Below are 19769 nucleotides of genomic sequence, written 5' to 3'. Positions count from 1 at the left end.
AGTACTAAGTACCAGCTAACAAGCCTCTAACTTTAAAACCTGATGGCACCAATGTGTGTGTGTGTCATGAGGTTCTTAGCTTCAGGGGTTTTACTTCCTTCTGCGTGTTGAGACTTCCCTTGCCTTCTACAGGCTGGTGAATCCTCTTAGTAAAGCAAACCCTTGTATTACTATAAGGGTCAGCCAGTGGTGCCTTGTTAGGATGGGGAGTGATGAGTTTCTTGCTTGCCTATTTCAGAAGGAAAGGGTGAGTGTGCTGAGCAAGAGTCTTGCTAAATCTAGCAGGCTTATGAGCACTAGCTTGTTCTTGGTGTTCAGACTGAACATAAAGTGTCCTGAAGACTCCATGTTAATTCTCTAGTGTACGAACTTGCCTGCTTTTTAAAACAAACAAACACAACAACCCCCCCCCCCCCCAAACAAACACCTCTCACCCCACCCCCTGTCCCGACCAACAACAACCAAGCTATCATAATTGAAGACTACTCTTCCTTGTTTAGTCTTTTTGTTTTGTAACTGAGAGAGTGGCTTAAATATTCTTGTAGTCCAAAGGCTGAAAAGGGAAAACAAAAATCTAAGTAGCTAGAGTGAAGAATCACATAATGCTGCAGTATGAATGCTAATAACAAGTTTGTGCAAGAGGTATTAAATTTTAATTTGAGACAAAAGAAATTGATTTTGAAGTGGCCTCATTTAAGATCTGTGGCCAACAATGGCATTTTGAATGTTTTTGGTCTATTCTCACTTCTTTTGTTGTATTTGTCTTACTCAGAGCAGAGAAAAGACTTACTGCTCTTGTGAGTGAGCCTTGACTCTTCCAAGGGGACAACTGTGTTCTCTCTCTCTCTCTCTCATATGAGTCATCACGTTTATCTCTGGCCTGCCTCTCATGTGGGCTTTCTGCTGCAGCTAATGCTGGAGAAAGGTGTGAGAGATGCTTCTGAAGGTGAAATAACACTGTTTTAACAAGATGAAGAGTTCTAATGCAGATGCAAAACGACTTAAGAGTACTTAAGAGATGTACTGAAAATAATTGAGTATAAAGGAACATGGATTTTTAGAGAGGGAGATTAAAGAAACCCAAAAGGAAACTTTAAGTTTTCATTGATATAGTGTCTGTGCTCTACAGGAAAAACTAAGACCTGTAAAGCTCACAGCCTTGTGTTATGTCTGAAACAAACAGACATATCCAAGAAAAAAAACCAAAAGAGAAATCAACATTAAAGACTAAACAGAGGCAGTCTTAATTCTTGATCATCCTACTTAGTAGCTTGCAGATCACAACCACAGATAAGACTTAATTCTCTTTGTGCAGATCATATTTGAACTGTTGCAGTTTTAGAGTTGTCAAACCTCATCTTGCCCAGTCTGACTTTCAGCACATGTATTTCAAAGGCTGAATATTGACTTCTGTGCAAGTCAATATCTTCCTGCCAGTTCAAATGTACTCGGACAATACACCAGGAATAAAACCTACTGGTGAGACAGCAGGCTGAACATATCCAAAGAGCTTTGAGTGATCATGCAGTGCTCAAGTGGTTGGGTGATCATTCAAATGGAGTGGGTTGGAATTGAGAAGTATTGGGGATTTTAACTTTGTCACATGATGATGAGTTCAAGAGCTCTTGATGTTGGTATTAGAAACAAACAAAAAGCTCCCTAATCTTATTCTAGTGGTTTCCATACCATCATGCTATGACTTCCAGAAGACCCAAATGTGCTGTGGTTGCCTGTTCTTGATGATTCTTCGTTGTAGCTAATTTTTTTAACCAATAACTTCTGATGTTAAATAATGTAGCTGCCTCTGGTGTCCTGAGAAAGCTGTTTTTTATAGCTGGGGTGCTGTCGTGGATCCATTGTACCCTTAATATTAAAATGGACAAGCAGAACTCAAAACTCTGTGGGAAGTTACTGATTTAACAACTAATATGTCTTTGTTTTCCTCTACTCTGGAGTGAGTTCAGGACCTCTGAGAGGTAACTGGGTGGTTAGGGCAGATTTAACTGCGGTCAGGACAGTTAAGCTGTTAATTCATGACTGAAGGGTGTCTGCCTTACTGGGAAATCTGGCTGCATGATTAGTCTGTGTACAAACCTGCGTGTTGTCAGTTCTACAAATGGCTAGAATTAGCTCTTATCTCTGAGGTTGGTACTTATTTTTGCCAGTGACCTTTAAGCAGCTGTGGGGCTGCTTTTTTGGATGAGAAAGAAGCCAGCAGCATTAGTGGTTGCTTCATTAAGTTGAACTTTTTGTCTTGTAACTTTCCTCCACACCCACTGCCCCAGACCAATATAATCTTTGTGTACTGAAGAGCTGTGCAGACTCTGCTAGGCAGATGTGAACTGGGGGAGGTACAAAACCATGCCATGCCACTCAGATGTTCTAGACCCCTGTCGAGTCCTATAAACTTTGTTAGGTCCTCTGCTGGTTATAATGGATCTACGTATTTTGCCATTGCATCAGACAATTAAGAGTATCATTGAATACTCATTTTTAGCTCTTCTGTCTGCTTTGTAGTTATTCTCTTGTATGGTAAGGTAAGAATTTCTTTTGGATGCTTGTTCAGATTGCATGCACCTAATATAAAACATGCGAAGCTTTGCATGATGAAATGACCATAACAAACATTGTAACGTATTTATGGAGGATATGCACTTTTTCTGGTGTTCCTGCAGAGATGTAGAGAAACATTGGATTAGAAAGCCTGTGTGATGAGTAGCTAATACAGCCAGTCCCAGCTCTTTGGTGCCCTGCTTGGGGTTTGTCAGTGTAGGTGGCAGCAGCGCAGTCATTGGAGAGAATTAACACAGATAAACTTCCAGGGCAGTCTACAGAAAGATACTGAGTACATGATACAGTTAATCCTGAAGTACACACCTACCCTCATTAAATTGCGTCTAAACTAAGCCAAGACAAGAAAGAGTAGACAGTTCTGGCCTTAATCCTTCTGAAGATGCTAAAATTATGGCTCTGCATCCTGGAGTTTTGTACAGTCCTTGTCTAGCTATGCTGTGCTGGTACTGAAAAATAATTCTGGGGTGAACAAGGGCTGGTTGCTGGCCAAATGTCTGTCTTAGTTTGGCTTGTTTCCATGATGCTTATGGCTAGCGCCTTTTTTAGGCAAATTTGTCCTGTGAAGAGCTAACGAAATAGTCAGTATGAGCTAACAAGCTGTGTGGGTGGCTGCCTGCCCCTTTTTTGTCTTAGCCATGTGCCTGGAATTACCAAGTGTCTCTGTCACTAATACCAGTAAATACCTAGCTAAACCATAAGGGAGTCCTCAGTCCTGTTCTTTCAGATGTTCAGAACGCCTTTATTTGAACACAGAGGAGCATTACTGGAGCCAAGTGCTGGAAGAACAGGCTTGCGATAAAGCACTGAGTTCTGGCAAGAAGTAGTCATCTTCCTCCACCATCTGTAGCCAAGCTGTCTTTTCTGTTTGTTTATTATTGTTTGTATTTTGATGTGTAAATAACTTGAAAAATTAGGAAAGAGAGCCTCAGTCCCCACAGTATTCAACAGATTAGGCATTTGGTACTGATCAGTGAGCTGCTTATAGTACAGTACTGTAAACCATATCCCTATCCAGGCAGAAACTGGAGTGTGATGTATCTCAAAACAGAATCCTCTCATCATCTTCCTTTTGTTTTTTTTTTTTTTGTTTGTTTTTTTTTTGTTGTTGTTGTTGTGGTGGTGTTTTTTTGTTTTTGTTTTTGTTTTTTTTTTGTTTTTTTTTTGTTTTTTTGTCCCTCATAAGGTGCAAGAAATAGCTGAAAATTAACAAAATAGATGGCAAAACAGACTGCAGATGAGCAGTAACAGCAATGCCATAATTTCACATAATTCTGGAGTGAGATGTTGAGGTGGCAGAACGACGTTCACTCCAAATCATATTCACATAGCACACGCTTAGAAACAATATATCTATCCCAAGGCTGTGATGTATTGTTAGCTCTGTTTACTGAAGAGGGACCTAAAAGTGTTCTCGGGTTCAACCATATGAGTTAAGAGCTTGAGCTGTTCATTGTATTTAAACTCACTCACACTAATATCACACTCACAGTAAACTCACTCACACTAATATGCATTTAAACTCACTCACACTAATATGTAATCTGTATGCTAATGGTCTCCGAAGAATGCAACCAGAAGAGGGCACCAACGCTCTTGGTCCATGGCTTGAGGGGAAAGTCAACGTGAGTGTTTCCCAAAAGAATGATGGGTCAGATCTCAAGTAGGCTATTTGGTCTTGGACTCATTTTGACATGTTTTGGGGTAGACTAGCAACATGTGAAATCACTGCAACAATACCGTTATGTTCGCTTATTTTTTAATTAAACAAAATCAGGATTTAAGGACGCTGCAATGTAAAGGTTTCAGCTTCACTGTCTAGATCTTACACGTGGTACTCCAAGGATACTTGAAGAAAATAAATGCAGCTTTTCAGAACATCCATAGTCTTGTACTGTGAAGTTTGAGTCTTTGCTCTAGTTCATCCAACACTTTTAGTTAGATCTTTTTTCTGGTTATATAAATCAGGCTATCTGATGTTGGCCTAACACCTGCTTCAGACAGGCTAAAAACACTATGGAAGCTGTCAGTGCTCATGACATAGGTAAATGTCCTGCTGAAGCAGGTCTGATGAAGGAGCATCTTACATTGCAGAATGGGCAGCTGAAGCTCTTGTAATGCTACTGAGCTTGTACCATTCGTGCAGGAAAGGGGTGAATTCCTGCCAGATGATTCAGCCCTATTTGAAGAAATGAGGAAAAAAAAAAATCAATGATAATTTTAAAGTTTGAATATGTTCCTCTTGTTCACTGAAAACTTCAGTGCTAATTCTTGTTTCAAGGTAATCTAGCCAGATGATGAATGATTATGTAAGACAGTTATTACCCAGTGTGTGGTGTTTAAATGTCCTTTTTTTGGATCTTAGTCATGTTTTCCATGGCCTGTTCCCACCTTGAATTGAGTTTTACTTTCCCAAGCTGCTCACTCATTCAAATCTATACTTTTTGTTTGCAGCTGTTTCCAAAACGCTTTGTCTTTCAGCTTTAGCCTCTGAACAGAAGGCAGGGAGTGCACTGGTAGAGAGAGTCAGTGACAAGTTTGTATCCAGAGCAGTCATCTGTAGTGCTCCAGCAGTGGTCCAACATTATTGAATGCAAAACTTGTCAGTAAAGCACCTTTTGGGTCAAACAAATGTTTTCTCCTTGGACAGTTATATTGCTGAGCAGTGACTGACCCCAGGTTCCTTAGTCTTCTTGAGCTTTTGTAGGTGTTTATACAGATGTGTTTTAAGGCAGTTACTGAGCCAGTTGTTACGTCCACAGAGGCACGTGCTGCCTGTGGTGCTCCATGGGCAGAAGAAAAACAAATATTTTGTTCTGGTTAACAGGAGCAGCTTTCAGGAGGTGTTCCTGCCTCTGAGTAAAAGAGGTATGGGTGAGAACAGAGCTTGTTCACATCATGCATGCACATCTTCAGTAGGCACTTGAGCACCCATGATCAAATGCAATTTGACATATATGCCTGTGCATCTGCTGGGTGAACATCGTACTCCTTCCTCTGTTTTTTGTCTTCACTCAGTGACTGTTCACAACTTTCAAATGATGTGGAACAAGGATGTGGCTCTGCAGAGGCTCCTTTGCCAGCAGGTAACGCTGTGCAGGATTTCTGGCCCAGACACAGCAAATATCCCCCATTGTGCAGGGCTGTGCTGAACAGAGCCCTCTTGTTCTTAAGAGCATCTCCCTGCACCAAGTCTTACACATGAAGTTGGCTCAGAGTCTTTTTTTAGCTAGCTATCTTGTATCACCTGGTGAAAAGACAAACCCAGCAGTAAGCAAACAGCCTCTGATGGCTTTATTTTTACAGCAAGTAATCAGAACAGAAAGCTCTTCTGCAGTTCGCCAAACTATGCCTCACAGAACTGTACTTTCTGTAAACAGCTTCTTAGTGCCCAAGTATGAGGCCACCGTGAAACTCACAGTACAACCACTGCCAGTGCTCCCAGACCACTGATTTGGGCAGCATGTGGGAGTTGTACGAGTAGATTCTGCTGTTTAATACTATTCTCTGTGCCAATTCAGAGGTTACAGCTTGGGAACTGCTGACCTCTGTCGCTTCCACTTGTGTTAAAGCAAATGCTGACTGGACTTAAACTGGGAAAATCCTTTATTTTATTGTCAGATGAAATCTCCAGAACCTTTCATAGCTATCTTGTAAAGACAAAAGGAGTTTGTTTAAAAAACCAAAACAAAACAACACACACACAAAACAAACAAACAAAAAACTCCAAACACACAACTCACCAGACAACAACCTCACCAAACTGAGATTCGCTAATCTAATTACCAATAAGCCTGCATCATCAATATTGTGTAAATACTATACTGAATTGTCTCTAGTAGAAGACAATATTACTTAAAAAGTTGCTGTTTCCTCCACCTGGAAAAGATAAATTTCTGGATATTTTAGGATGGGGAAAAACCTCCACAGGTGACTTGTGTCTGAAAAAATAATATTTCTAGAATCTTTGGGTTTTTTTTCCTCATGTAGTGTGACAACAGTGATCACTCTAAGGATGCTCAAGGAGATCCTGGGAATTTCTTTGTACTAATTCATATTAAAGGTACTGAAGAGTTAAGGAGTAACCTCAAATGTAATGGTATAGAATTCAATGTAATGTTAAAGCTAAAAAAACCAGCTCATTACAGTATTAAATGTGATGAATCTATCTGCCCTTGATGTTCTATGGTTGACTTTGCTAAAGGATTAAAGGCCATTGCTAGAGTTTTGTGTATTACCCTTCTTGAATGCCACTATCTCAAACTAGTGAAATCTTCACTAAATCTCATGCTGTGTTCAAATAGTGTCTGCATTTCACCTGACACATGAATAACCCAAAATCAGCAGCTACTTGTCCTTTTCTAGAACAGAAAAACACTGTTATGAATACTGTACCCAATAGTAGAAGTTACAGAAATATTCAGTGTAGTGTAATTAGCTGGTGATTTCAGTATTATCTATAAAGATGTTTCTATATCAGCTTAAGAAATGTTAACCACAGCTTGTTTACCTCATGGTCAGAATTTGCAATGGGAACATATTTTACAAATATTGCTACTCTCTATGTTCTGTATCCAGGGTCGATGGTGACAATTTCTGAAAGACCATCAGCAAAGGAGGTGTTGACCTGGAGCTCTGCATCGTTTGGTAAAAGGCTTGGCTACTTGTATTTTTCTCTAAGGGAAGTTCTATATGTCACTGCAGAGAACCAAGCAAACACATGAAGCCTCCAGTACTCACCAGTGGGCACTTGGACCAAAATAATTGGATATCCTCATTGTGGCTGATCCCATTGTGCATGGGCTGAACAGGAACATGGCTTCTTCTTGTTCAGAGAGCCCCTAATATGATCACTCTTTTGTTTAATTCATTAAGTCTCGTTTGTATTCATTCTGTCTTTAATAAATGCTTTCCAGGATCCTGCTGAGTAGATTGCTCTTCATTTGTTTCACCAGTGGTTCTGCTCTCTGGACCTCGTAAATTACTCTGTGTATGAACAATCTCACGTTGTACTTTAGCCGTGAAAGAAACCTACATGTATCATCTGAAAGAAGTGGAATGTTAGGGTATTTGTGGGCAATGAACTAGAAGACCTATTGCAGTTCAGGCTTTGGCAGCAAAAACTGACTGGGTTTTTTGCTCAGTATGATGTCAGAGGGTATAGAGGCCTTAGTTAACACTGTCTATATACATACATAGATTTTTAAGGTCAAAAGAGGTTATCAGACTTTCTGATGACTTTTATACCTGTGAAACCGTGTTTGATTGTTACTAAATAGCCCTTGATACTAGAACCTCCCTATTTTTAACTTATACATATCTGACCCTGAATTCAAACCCTTTGGTCTTTCCTTTTTTTTTCAAACAGGTTAAGATGTGCTTCACTAAATGCATTTTCTTCCTATGCAGGAATGTAACCATAACAGTTAAGTTACCCCATGTTTTTTCTCTTGTAAACAAAACAAATGGAGGTTTATATGCTTTTTATGATAGTAAATTATTTCTAGCTCTCGTGTGTTTACAGCAGTCCTCTCCAGTTACTGAACATACTCTTATAATGTAGGTGTCAGAGGATGGGATGAAACTCTGGTGGTCTCTGAACATGGCAGGTGTGAGCTGCAGGACGGCAAGGCCCACGATCCCTGAGGAAAGGATGTTTCTAGTGAGTTTTGAGAGTAAGTGCTGGCAGCTACACAATGCTAAGATATGACTCCTGCTGAAGCCTGATTGTAATGAAAGCTGATTCACTATTTTTTGTTTCAAACCAAAGGCAGTCTCTCTACCTCCTGGCAAGTTACCAAAGCCATCAGTTAGGCAGGACTGGGCCAGATGTCTTCTACACTGAGAATCCCTGTTAATATATACTAGTTGCAATTATTATGCCAGTATTAAATACCACCATCTGTTTTTGTCTGCAGTCAATGCCACTAAAGGACCTAAAGCTCTTCAAGGTATTTCTTTAAATTTCAGAGATGACAATGTGGATTACAGTCCCTATTTTGTTTCTGTAATAGTAATGCTCACCTCAGTGCTGCTTGGGTGGTCAAACACAGCTGGGACTTTTTAAATTATTTTTTTTTTAAGTGTAGCGGGATCAAATAGTTAAGGTAAAGGATGATAAACAGTTTACATAGATGAAAGTCTGAAGGGGGCAGGTGACGAAGGACGTGGCAAAGCCTGAGGTGTGCAATGGCATCTTTCCCTTAGTCTTTCCTGGCAGGATTGTGTTGAGGCCTCTCCTCTCTCTGTGGGCTGGGAGACTGAGGGCCTGTAGTGGGAAAGGGTTGTGTTAGGAATCATCTAATGAAATGGGTGTACTGAATGTGTGTGGCAAGGTGCTGGCAGGGGAGGCTGCAGGGTGCTCTCTGTGAGGAGAGGCCGGGGCTGCCCTGTGCTGGACACAGCCAGTTCCAACAGCCCTGCCACAGGGCACGGCCGAGGAAACAAGATGGTGGCGCCTCTGGGAAAGGGTTTAAAAAAGGTGGAAAACACCACACAGAGGATGAAGCTGAGGGAAGACAAAGGCTGGAGGAAGAGGAGGTGCTCTGTGGCCCCAGAGCATATGTACCCTTCAGCATGTGAAAAGGATCCACACCAGAGCAGGGGGAGGTGTGAGGAAGACGGAGTGGTGGAGAGGAGCCATTACAGAGTGACTGCAGCCCTGGCACTGCGCAGGGCTGAGCCTGGGAACGCGGGGAGGAAAGCTGATTTAACATTTGCCCCTGTGTTTCTCACTAACCAAATTGGTATTTAAATATTTATTTTAATTGGCAATAAATTCAGTTAATTTTCTGTAACTCAAGTCTATTTTTCCCTGGACTGAGGACGCAGAGTTTGTTTAGCCTGAAGAAAAGGTGGCTAAGGAAAACTTAATTGTTTTCAACTGCTTAAAGGAAGCTTGTTAGAAAACCAGAATGAGGTTTTTCTGAGGGAGACAGCTGAGGATGGGAAGCAGCAGCTACAACTTGCAGCAAGGGATGTTCTGACTGCATGTGAGGAAAAATATTTCACCACGAGACTGGTGCAGGTTGTCCAGAGATGTGGTGGGACCTCTGTCCTTGGCGGTGTCCAGAGGTCAGTGGAAGAAGCCTGGAGCACCTGTTGTGGCTGTGAGACCAGATCTGCTCTGAGCTGGTGGCCTCCAGGGGGGATGGTTTAACTGGATATTTCGATCATGCCACAGGATGCATTTGATAGAATGGGGAAAGATAACTATAGAGGAACTGGGTTTGCCCTATATTCCAATTCGACATGAATAGCTAAACATAAAATCACAGTGAAGGATGGTTTACAACATTATGTTAAAAGATGCGGAGTAGTCTCCTGATTGCCTGTGTTACTGAGCAACAGAGTGTCCACCTTTTAGTATGTTACTATGTGTGTTTGTTTTTATTTTTACATGCGTTAACATGTACATACACATTGATGAAAAATCATGAAGGTTGCCTATGGTCAGTGCCTGACCTGAACACCATGACATCTAAGGTTGGGAAAATGCTGATAGCTCTGGGCACCTATTTCTGAGACCTGGAAGAAAGGAGCTATGGTCACTGAGCAGCAGTCCAAGTGCAAGTTAATTCTCAACAGTAAGTTATCTTCACAGTGTCAAATGTTAGGATTCGTAGTACTGCTTGGGATACATTCTGCAGAGCCTAGGTCAGTACAGAGATCAAACAGCAGTTGTCTTATTGTACCTTTGAATCACAGGTATGTTGCCTTGGTGCCATATCTCCTAGAAGTATATAGTTCTAATTAATTGTATATCATACATATTAATATTTTTGTTTCAACAATGCTTGTCGAAGCCATGAGAATGCTCAAAAAGAGAAGCAGACTCTTCCTAAAGCAGAAGACAACATTTTCAATCAACTTTATTTGACAAATATGGGCTTCCTGCACTCTAGTGGCCTGATCCTCAGAATTTTAAAGTGGGAGATGGGAAATTTATTTTAATGCTAAAATTCTCTACAGCTGTGGAGTGTAGAGGGTTTTTGTATTTTTCCTCCATTTGTGTGCACCTATGCACACAGCCTCTGACTGGCTTGAACATATTCTTGGTCATCTATGTGCTGGCACCCTCTGTTAATTTTGAGATGTTTCACAGACCTTCAACGTATGATCTGCTACCTGTGGCCCTCAGTTCTATTACAGTCACCTCTGTCATGACTGATGACAGAAATATTGTCAAAGCAGTTTTCATAACTGTTTTCATGCCTATTTGATCCATTGTGCCATCTGCTACTGAGATGAACAGAAATATTATTTGGTAACTTTCACTTTGGTACACTAGAAGATGAACTAAAACTCCATGACATCCAGTAACTGTTTATGAGAAACAATTTTGGGCTAACGCTGAACTTATGTATTGAGTGTGAAAGGCTCCAGTTGACTGACTCAGGGCATGGAGAAAATTTTCAGAAGTGTCTGAATGACCTTGAAGCTTAGGTCATCTTCAATTTAAGAGACTTATAGTCAGAATTATTCAGATACTTAAAAACTGTCAGAATCAGTGGTAATGCTTGACTGGAGTTCACTGTGCAGTTTCTTTTCATTTTGAAATGCACAAAGAAGTATATCAACTAATTCAATCACTTCTAATTTATTTTAACTGATTGCATTATTAGTGTGGTGACGGGTTGTTGTAAACTGTGGTACTGTTTCTTTGATGTTGTTTAGGAAAAATCTCATTAGTATTGCAGAAGGTGAAATGTTTTAAGGTATGATACCAAGAGCAGAGATGTGGCAGTCTGGAATCTCAGCGAAGGTCTGGGATTTTCAAAGCAGTGCCAGACTCCTTTACTAACATGTTCGAAGGTGGACTTAAACTGCAATTTTTTTTTTCTCATTTAACACTTCACTAAACATGCCATTGATCTTGATTATGGCACCAACTTAAAATAGTTTTCACATTTTGAAATTACTGTGTAAACACATTTACTTAAACTTCCACAGGAATGAGGGCTGTTGAACAGTCTCAGCAGTAAGCTAACAAGAAACATCTATTCTGCTTACTTCAGGGTTAGCAGTTCTGCATATTCACATATTGCCTGTACATTAATAATTCTAGTCATAATTGGTTTTCATTTCAGGAAAAGACTGAATATTGCATTAGATGTGTTGAGCAGATCAGCTGCTGCAGCTTTTGTAATCTTTTGCCCTTTCATGTGTTTATGGGAAATGGCTTCAAGTCCACGTTGGTATTACCTAAGTGAAGTAGCTTCATGCATTTTTGTACAGTTTCTTTATTTTTCCAGAGATTTTGCACAATTGTTTTTCAAAATGCTATGTTTATAATTTCCTAGAAACAGATGTCATGTTCACTGACTTACTAAGAGGAGCCTGGGAGTTAAATTTCAAAGTGCTTTGAGGCAGAAAAGTAAGGTGGGGTTTTCAAAAATGCTCACTGTTCATCTAATCTTTATTCCTGTTGAAGTAAGTGGGAGTGTCAGAACTCCTCAGCCTGCTCAAAGAAATGATGCAAAGCTTTTTACAGTAAGTTTAGCCTAATTTTCTTTATCTCTTCTGCAAAAATGAAGATTGTAGTAATCCATCACAGCCATGTCAGTTGATGTCTAGTAAGAGGAACAAAAAACCAGTTAAAATTTCAGATAGCAGGAAAAATTGTGTACTGATAACTCAAATTTTTCTGGTTTGGTGTTAGAATGATCTGAGTTTGCCTCCCCTCTTTCACAAAACCAGAAACAATGACCAGAGTAACTGGGCAGACATCTGGGTCTAGTGGCATCTGATCAGAGAAGGGGTTTGGTGAAGCACAAAGGCAGCTTGTAACATGTGATGGATGAGGTGCAGAGATAGGCTGTTTTTTGAAGCTTGCTGAGAATAAAGCATTTGCAGCCCAGAATTTAAGGAGCTAGGAGGGGTGAATATGTGGAGTCTGAGTCTTGTTAAATAAGCTGTCTAATCTTCCCTTCCTCTACAGAAGCTTTTACTCATGCAATTTAGAGCATCCAAAACTGCTTGCATGATCAGGTGAAGAATAAAGACATAGGAAAACAGACGAACAAAACCAAACAGAAAGTAGGTTAAACCCTCCAACTCTTTTGGCCTCAATGCCAGCCCTACTAGGGGTAAGGCACTCACTGAGGAAAAAAGGAGGTTGAGAAGACCTTGTTTCTAGCCTGTCTTACAGGACTCTCTTGCCCTGGGGCACCCCTGAATAAAAGCTGTAGGGCAGAGACACCTGCTGTTGATGGTTTACATGCTCTGGAGCTCCTGAATTCAATTCCGTTGCTGCTAGGGCAGGTTAAGCCTTTTCAGATTTTCACGGTAATTTTGACAAATGGGAGCCCAGGGGCTCCGCTCTTTTTCTCTGAAAATCAGGATTTCTGTGTGGGTGGTTGATAAATGGAAGTCTTGAAGCTTAAAATGTCTGCATTCTGCTCTTCTGTACATTTTTTTCAACTATAAAGGTAAATCTACTTCAGCATAGTTTTCTGAAGATATTCTGAGGCTTTTTCCTGAGCAATTAGCAAGTGCAAAATCGTATGTAATATAAGAAAACAAATGCATTAGTAGTAAGATTACGAACATGAAAATATTTATATGGGTACTCAAAGGAAAGAAAAATCTATTTACCCACCACTGAGGCTTGGAAGGCAAAAGTGTCAAGTGGCTTTTCTGTTCTAACACTCACCCTTCGGTGGTTGTAATTGAACTGTTAACTATCATTAGTGGCAACAAAGTGAGAAGACCAGCTACAATAGATGTAATGTTGAAAGAGTGAGTCATTAGCAATATCCATAACCTGCTCCCTCCTCCCACAAGAACTGGAGGGGAAGTGACTTTTGGAAGACTGTAAAATGTAAATTCAGGGGTTTTTGAGAGAGGAAAAAAAGGGAAAGGAGGTACTACAAAGTTATAGATTACTTGGCCTCAGTTTTGAACCAGGAACACAACAGAGGGTATGTTAATAATCAAATCAAATAATTTGTAATCACCTAGGCAATAGCTAGGGTGAATGACAGCCAACATTCTTAGATGTGAGCTAATCATATATCAGCCTAATGTCCTTTGAGGATGGGTGTTATAAATAAAGAAAAAGCAAATATGTCATTTTTTTCTTAATTTTTTCTGTGATGACACTCACGTAAGTAAGGGGAAACTCGGATTTGATGAAACTGAATGGGATTATGTGATTGGTAGCAAATTGTACTCAGATGGTAGTTGTCTCCAGTTAGTTATCCAAATGGATAGTCATTAACAAAAAATTATTTTCACTAATGACTCAGATGCAATAGAGAGCGTGCTTATAAAAGTGCAGGTGGCATGGAGGTGAGAAAGGCTGCAGATCCCCTGGGGGACAATCTCTGTGTTCAGACAGTCCTGCCAAGCTGGAGTGGTCTGAGCAGAGGATGCACTTCTGTAAGGATGAATGCACGTTTGTACAGACGCAGGAGTGGGAAAGCTAGGGGTGATTGCTGTGGGAGGGCTGTGTTTCAGGCAGCAGTCAGCAATGTCAGGCTGGGAGGTGTAGCAAGAACATGGTCTTAAGTTCTGCTTAGAGCAGTAAGGGAGGCTCTGAGAGGGTAAGGAGGGAGCATGGCCAGCTGCCCACGGTGCACAGCTGCTGCAGGAGGCCTGGCTTTGCACACCTTAGAGAAGGGAAGGCAGAAGGGGTATGTGATTATGGTCTTCAGATACAGGTAAGGGAGGGAATAAATCAAAGGGACAATAAGGAGTAATAGGCTTACATTACAGTGATGAAGGTTTTGGTTATCTCTCAGGGAAAGAGCTATGTAGCAAGAGAGCTGAGCATGGAGATTGGTCCTCTTGATGCTGTTGCTTATGGAGGTTTCCAAGAGCAAGTCAGGCAGGTAAGTATCTATTAAGAGCAATATAGGTATGGGGGCTACTGCCTCAGGAAGGGGAAGGGCAAGATAACTCCTAACACAATAATGTGATTTTTACGAAATTGCTATAGAACTGGTAGGGCAGAACTCTCATATGAAGAGAACTCTAAGTTCTCTTCACATTTTCCCAGGATATGAGTAAAAATATGGCTCTTTATGGCTCTTTACCTACCACTTCTGCCAAATCAGGATCTAGCTTGAGGGCTTGCTTACTGTCCAGTCGATTGTTTTTGCTCATGCTGGCGCTTGTTAAAACATGGTTTGAAAATGCTGCTGATGCTAGAGAAGAGAATAAAAGCTAGCTCATCCTCCCGTGGCTCTGTGGACTCAGCAGTTTTCTATGTATTCATACTGTATTTGATGCAGTTGCAAATAGAATTATAATAGTCCTGAGTAACAGAATGACCATATAACTAAAATGAATATTAGCTATAGGGACCTGACCCTGCCATACTTATACACCAAATACTCCAAATTAAATAAAATAATATTAATAATGAAATGGTGGTGGGTAAACATGGGTATCTGACAGAGGTTCTGCCTTAATGCTTATGGAGATCAGTAGTATAAAGTGGAAATTAAAATGCTGACATGAAATTACTGTGTAAAAGGGCAGGTGATGTGTCTCTATGCACTCTTTGGGGGAAGAATTTGAGCTCTCCTTCAATAAACCTAACTGTGTAGCACCTGGTGCCTTTGCCTTTCTGTGCTGGCAGCAGTGATAACTTTACCAGGCTTTTGACACAGAAGATGTCCAAAGGCTTCTCAGACACTCTTTCTTGGAAGCATCAACAGAACACATTTTTTAAAGTTACTGCCCCACACCCCCCAAGTGGATTCTTCCCTTACAGTTGGACTCAATGATCTTAAAGGTCTTTTCCAGCCTAAATAATTCTATAGTTCTAATTTGGTTACATTTTCTTTTTCTTTCTTTTGGAAAAGAGGAAACTTCAGGAAAGGTGAATGTAATTAAAGCTCTAGGACTTGTGATTTTTGAAGGCTGCACAGCTGAAGCCTTTCTCATGTGGAGAAAGAACACAGAAAATAAATTCTGAATTTCTGTAGTAAAATAAAGATGATAGACTTCTCTCTTGTTCTGTGTAAACTGTTAAGAATAAATCACATCCCAGGATAATTCAGTAGGAAGGTAACCTCAGGAGGTCTCTAGTCCAACCTCTAGCATGCAGTAGGAGCAGCCATGAGGGCAGAGCTGGCTGCTCAGAGCTTTGTTCTCCCTGGTCTTGAAAACCTTTAAGAACAAAGATGGCACAATCTCTCTGGTCAACCTGTTCCACTATGTCACTGTCCTCAGAGTGAAAAAGTTTCTCCATGCAGCCAGTGTGAACAACCCTTGTTTCAACCGATAATTATTGTGTCTCATCCCCACATCATGTATCACTGTGAAGAGCCCAGCTCAGTTCTCTTGATAGCCTCCTCATAGATATTGTACAGCCTTCTTTCTCCCTCACTTCCAGTAGTCAAGTGATTTTGTTTTCAATTTTATCTCTAATGTTTTTGTCCTTGGGTGCCAGGAAAGTGCCAATACCTCCATTTTCACAGGCACAGAACTAATCCCACTAAGTGAATTTATTACATTATTTAGATATCCTGTTGATCTGACATTAAGGTCTAACTCAACTCCAGATTTAAACCAAGTTGGGTAGGAGTCTGCTAAAGTGTAGGAAGGCTCTACAGGACAGGCTGGATCATTGGACTGAGGCCAGTTGTATGAGGTTCAACAAGGCCAATTGCCAGGTCCTGCACTTGGGTCAAAACAACCCCAGGCAGCTCTACAGACTTGGGGAAGAGTGGCTGGAAAGCTGCCTGGCAGAAAAGGACCTAGGGCTGTTGATTGACAGACAGCTGAACATGAGCCAGCGGTGTGCCCAGGTGGCCAAAAAGGCCAACAGCATCCTGGCTTATATCAGAAACAGTGTGGGCAGCAGGACTAGAGAAGTGATTGTCCCCCTGTACTCAGCACTGGTGAGGCTGCACCTCAAATACTGTGTTGGGTTTTGTGCCCCTCACTACAAGAAAGACATTGAGGTGATGGAGAGAGTTTAGAGAAAGGTGACAAAGCTGGTGAATGGCCTGGAGCACAAGCCTTATGAGCAGTGGCTGAGGGAACTGGGGCTGTATAGTCTGGAGAAAAAGGAGGCTGAGGGGAGACCTTATTGCTGTCTACAACTACCTGAAAGGAGCTTGTAGCATGAAGGGTGTTGGTCTCTTCTACCAAATAACAAGTGATAGGATGAGAGGAAATGGCCTGAAGTTGTGCCAGGGGAGAGTTAGATTGGATATTAGGAACCATTTTTTTAATGGAAAGAGTTGTCAGGCATTGGAACAGGCTGCGCAAGGAAGTGATGAAGTTACCATTCCTGGAGGTATTTAAAAGACAAGTAGTTGTGATACTTGGGGATGTGGTTTAGTGGTGAACTTGTCAGTACCAGGTTAATGGTTGGACTAGATGATCTTAAAGGTCTTTTCCAACCTAAATGATTCTATGATTCTATATAGGTTTCTGCATCATGGACGCCTTAAAGTGAAGTGAGTGTCTAAGCTCCCATTATATTCAGTAGAGGTGAAGTTAAAACAGCCATCAGAACTTAGAAGTCATTTGTCTCACATCTCAATATGCTCAGCTGTCTTATTCTATGAAGTTCACTGCCTGTACTGAGTAGATCTCCACTGGCTATAGTTTGACTTGCATGTAGCCACTTGCATTCAATCACAGAATCATAGAATGGTTTGGGTTGGAAGGGACCTTCAAAGGTCGTCTAGTCCAATGCCCCTGCAATGAGCAGAGACATCTTCAACTAGATCAGCTTGCTCAGAGCCCCGTCCAGCCTGGCCTTGAATGTCTCCAGGGATGGGACATCTAGCACCTCTCTGGGCAACCTGTGCCAGTGTTTCACTGCCCTCACTGTAAAAAATTTCTTCCTTATGTTTAGTCTGAATCTACTCTCTTTTTGTTTGAAATCATTACTCCTTGTCCTGTCACTACAGACCCTACTAAAAAGTCTGTCCCCATTTTTCTTACAGGCCCCTTTAAGTACTGAAAGGCTGCAGTAAGGTCTCCTTGGAGCCTTCTCTTCTCCAGGCTGAACAACCCAAACTTTCTCAGCCTGTCCTCACAGCAGAGCTGTTCCAGCTCTCTGACCATTTTTGTGTCCCTCCTCTGGACCTTCTCCATCAGGCCCATGTCTTTCCTGTGCTGAGGGCTCCAGAGCTGGATACAGGACTCCAGGTGTGGCCTCATGAGAGTAGAGAGGCAGAATTGCCTCCCTCAGCCTGCTGGCCACACTCCTTTTCACACAGCCCAGGATGCATTTCCCTTTCTGGGCTGTGAGCACGCATTGCAGGGACACAAATTTTATTCCTGAACCTGTAGCTGAATCCTACCATAGGAAACTGCCTCAGGCTGATACAGGAAGTCAGTAGCAGAGCATCATTTGAACTCGCATCTCTCTGGTCCATGCTGAATGTCCATACTGGAAGAGACATTCTATTTCAGAGGAACTGTGTGACTTTGTCCTTTGAATAGCAGATGACAAGGGGGCACCCTTTGTTCAAAGCAGGACTAATAGTTTTGGGAATGGTGCACAGTGTTTTGGTTTTTTTTTTCCTGATGTACAACTCTTGACAGTTCTGCAACAGCATTTTCAATGGTTTCCAGTTTGGTGGCATTGGGTCTAAACACTGTGATTTATTCTCTCAAGTAATTTACTTTAAACTCTGACAGCCTTCTTTTGGACTGACATGTGGAAATGACAGTGAATTCAATATTGAGCAAAATGAATGCCTATTACAGAGGTGAATTCAATGCATATGAAAGTAGAGTGACAGTTGTAATTATTTAATACTTCTTTTAAGGGAAGAATAGTTTCTCTGATCATAAAAAGCTTTAGAAATGCTAATTCCTTCCTTTTGTGGTTACTGAGATGAGAGTGCACTATTATATATATGAAATTTAAAAAAAAACTGCTGAAAGAGGTGTAAAATATCTTTGCTGCTCGGAGGAATTGGTTTTGTGATATTCAGCTGTACATCGATGTCTCTCTGTTCTCTAGCTGTTCAGGATCTACCAGATTGCATTCCCCAGTGCTTGTCTCACGTTGCCACTTTGGTGGTACCCTAAGGAGTCTGTGACTTTTAGGATGAGGATTTTTGTTTAACCAAGCCAGGAAAATTATGAATGATCAAGTGGAAGTGAACACAGTATGACACTGAGCTTTGATAGTGGTCAGGAAGAGTGATGATTGCTCTTTGGAAAACCTTGGTCTCAGGAGTTTAGATGTTTCTTAATTACTTCTAAAAAAACACTTCTAAAAAAAACCCCCAAACCCAACAAACTATAAGGAGGCATATAAGATAAAGTGTCCTCTTACATTTTTTTTATCCTGGGAAGATAAAGTTGGCAGAATAATGAAAAGTCAGGATACTTAGAAATATGAAGTTGTAATACAAAACAAACAAACAAACAAACAAACAAACAATTCCATAATCTCTTCACTAATTCTAAAACCCCAACTCTCCCTTTTTCTTTCCGTTTTCACTTCTTGTTCTTTATGATAAATATTCTGAAATTGAAAAGATGAAAATCTTTAAATGTATAAGGCTAGGTATCTACAATGTGCTTAGTGCTGCAGTGGTTTCATCTATGTACAATTCTGATTGCCAAAATGCAATCTACAGACTGGTTCTACAGAGCAGGAAAAAGTTACTAGGAAAAGGTTACTAGGATGGTTGATTCTTTCTGATGAATCTGTATTGCAAAAGGAAATTAAAAACAGCTTTTCTAATTTATCCCAGGTTGGTATTCTACTCTCCGCAGATACAATATTTATTGTTGTATGAACATTAGGAGGGAAACAACCTCTTGAAGCTAAGAAGCATGAAAACATGGATCTTAGTAAGTTTATTTTGGTTCTGGACATTGTGGAAATGAAATTCTGGAATGGCCTTCCAGTAGGAGCTATTGGCCAAGAAGAAGCTTCCTCCTCCTGAATTATGGCAAGGGAGCGTGTGGCAGCACACTGAAAGAATATTCTACTTTACTTAATAATGGAGGCTGGGAAACAAGCTCAAGTTTCCCACCACTGTTTGTTATTATCTTGTGTCTTGGTGTTGCTCTGGACTCTTCCAACTAGCACTCTCAGAGATGACATCCATACATGATTCCAAGGGCCGTTACCTTCAGGTCTTCTACCCAAAAAATGATATAAAAGTGACTTCACCAAGGTGGGTTACCATGACTCTCCATAGTTCTCCAATGCTATCACAGGGGCTTTGCACTTGTAAACATGCTCTTATGCTGCTCCTAGGAAA

Source organism: Nesoenas mayeri (assembly GCF_963082525.1).
Source record: "Nesoenas mayeri genome assembly, chromosome: 1".
In the NCBI taxonomy this organism is placed as follows: domain Eukaryota; kingdom Metazoa; phylum Chordata; class Aves; order Columbiformes; family Columbidae; genus Nesoenas; species Nesoenas mayeri.
The sequence above is the reverse complement of the archived record's forward strand: the minus strand, read 5'-3'. Positions refer to the sequence as shown.